This window comes from Belonocnema kinseyi, chromosome 7, assembly GCF_010883055.1.
Source record: "Belonocnema kinseyi isolate 2016_QV_RU_SX_M_011 chromosome 7, B_treatae_v1, whole genome shotgun sequence".
NCBI lineage: Eukaryota > Metazoa > Arthropoda > Insecta > Hymenoptera > Cynipidae > Belonocnema > Belonocnema kinseyi.
Window position 1 is genome coordinate 122,701,052 of NC_046663.1, and position 2,843 is coordinate 122,703,894.

At 33.9% G+C, this 2,843-nt stretch overlaps 1 protein-coding gene across 1 annotated transcript in view; it reads left to right on the forward strand.

Moving 5' to 3' along the window:
• Nucleotides 1-2,539, forward strand: part of LOC117176076 (ankyrin repeat domain-containing protein 50-like) — a 57,663-nt gene extending 55,124 nt beyond the window's left edge. Inside the window, exon 14 of the mRNA XM_033366091.1 lies at nt 1,824-2,539. The gene's annotated coding sequence lies outside the window, so the exon portion shown is untranslated. The remainder of the gene's footprint in view (nt 1-1,823) is intronic.
• The last annotated feature ends 304 nt before the right edge of the window (nt 2,540-2,843 follow it).

The window sequence follows — 2,843 nt, forward strand, 5'->3', positions numbered from 1 at the left end:
TCTGGAGCACTAGGGTTTTCGTAGTTCTCATAATTATGACCTTTAGATACCTCCGGATCGTTAATGTCGAAATGTCTCAGAAGAATGTTAAAATTCGACCTGTTAAATCACCTGCTGAACCCGAACTTTTTTCGACTTTTCAGAAGCTCGTTTTAGCATCTGCATAAACGGCAGCTCTCAAAACTCCTCGAAGAATATGTTTGAGTGACCTGGTAAATGCACTGGAGTACTAGGGCTGTCGTAGTTCTCATAATTATGACCTTTAGGTACTTTAGTATCGATCTCTTACTAACAAGACGAATTAAAAGTATTCATGATTTCGTTCTTAATTTAAATAACAGTAACGAAAATAACTAAAGTTTCGTTATACGATAACGTAACGTAACCAAAAGGAACGTTTTATATTATTTCGTTTCCTTCGAATCCCTGCCATCGAATTTTACATCAGCAATGGAATTAGATAACGTAAATTGAAACGAATTTTATACTTCACATTAATATTACTTTAAGTTAATGTTCATACTCACAGAAAACAATAAGTTATAATTAAAAATACTGTATTGTTACACTAACCGCAATCGCAGAAGCATAAAAAGGCCATGGAACTGCTGGCACTTCACTTTCACTACAAAATCAACTTCATACAATTTATAAGCTTCCAAATTTTTGTATGCCTTCACTTTTTTTACGAAATAAAAACTGTGAGATTGAATCAAATATGACACTATATCCACTACAGTGACCGAGGACACTGAACTCACATTTTCACTAAAATCTATATCTCTAGGAGCATACGGATCGAAGCTTTCGATTTTTTCCATTTTTTTTTTTAAATGTCGGGTCTTGATATCTCCCCACAATTTTGACAAGTAGTCACTCAGCATTTCGAAAAAACAAAAACAATCTTAAAAAGATCCGGCAATACATGCAGCTTATAAGGGCATACAGGCAATGTTATTATCTTAGAGGTTGGGTCACTTTAAATTTGTAAGGCTCTATAGTTTCAGCGCTCCTTTCCGGGGCACGCGCAATGTTGAGAAAGTTCTGTGCACTTTGTGAGACAGAAATGTGTGTCCACACTCTTTTTTTGCCATACGCCACTTATTGAGAGGTATAAGCAGTTATCATTATAGAAGTATTACAGAGATCATTTTTTATTTATTTTTCATCGGCTACAGTAGCTATTATTTAGATCTGATCGGATTTATTCTCTACTAAATGAGAAATGTGGGGTTCAGGGAGCGAAATTTAGTGCAAAATGTCAGATGAATGGAAAGTAGCTGATAGTTTCGCAAGTTATTTTCTGCCCTTCAAATCAAACTGAATTTGTATACAGTCTCCCTTCTCAATAATGCCACAATCGGGATTGTAGGGGAATACATTTTCTCGGAACGCCCACGAATTTCGGAAGCCCTTTCTAAATAGTACCGCGCTGGCATTAATGCATCGTTCAGGAGTAAAAGTGTATATTCATATAACCTTCGCACGGAATTATTCAGAAAGTTGGATCTGAACATTGGGGAAATATAGGAAAGCAGGGAAGTGAGTCACTTGCGGGGCATAAGTCTAATTTTATGAGATAGAGAATAGATTGAAATATGATTACCTATCGAAGCCTCAAAGTCGATCATTGTGACCCGTGTTCATAAAAACGCGAATATCTGCTAAACTAGGATCGACAAAGTAGGCCCTTTCGTTGCTGAACGTCACATTACTTCCTTTTGACGGTATTTAGCTATTATTCAGGGAGCCTCCCTCCCCAGATGTACCAGTTATGAGAGTAAAATTTATATGTACTTTATCCTATGTGTTTCGTATTTTAGGAAAATCAACAGGCGGCTATCTGTGGAAGAGCTTCTAATCGAAATCTTCATTTGCACGAATACCTAAAAAAAAAGAGAAAGTCAATGATCAATTTTTTTTCGTTTTATTTGAGCGAAATCAAATTATCCGGAATAAAGAAACGAAGAAGATGCAAATAACAATGAATGTTATAAAGAATCTGCGATCGAAGCATGCAAGTTATATGTTTAATAAGTAATACCAAATATTATGACGAGTAAAGATGTACGTAGAAATTAAAGGAGTCACCTCCACGATATACGACTTTGTATAAATGTAACGTTAATAAAAGAAATCTTACTGATCTCACTAATAATATACGTTCTATATGTCAATGAATTAATTATCATTACTTAATTCTCAACATTCGGTAGAGTTCTAACGAAGTGATAATGATAATAACGACAAATTATTTAATAAGTAATGAGATTGTTTACAAGACTGGATGCCCTTTAGAATAGACGAGTGATGTTTCGATACAATTTTTAGAAAGAGAAGAAATGTATAGAATGTAAAAACTTATTATCGCAAATCGATAAAATATGTTCGGATTTTAGAATCTTGAAGATGATGAAAATACGTAAAATAATGGCCTCGAAGCAGAATGCCTGTGTAAATACACCCTTTTATGTATTGCACATGCTTATATTTATTATGATATTGTATTAGGTGACAAATAAATGTAAATTAAAGCAAACTCACTTTTAATTTATTTGCCTCCTATTTGTTGTTATTAATTTGGCAATTCTGCTATATACTTTCAGTAAATTATGACAGTCTTGAAAATTCGTCGCAGAATTATAATTTTCAACGGAATGTCTGTTCAGAATTGTGGACGAATAGCCCTACCGTCCCAGAAAGGCTATTTGGCCAGAATTTCTACACGAATAGAAAAAAAAACTAGAAAAAGATTTTTAACTGTTTCGCTAATCCAAAAAATAAAATAATTTTGTATAAAGGAAATGATCAAACAACTTTTCGCTAGATGGATGTAAGTAAAT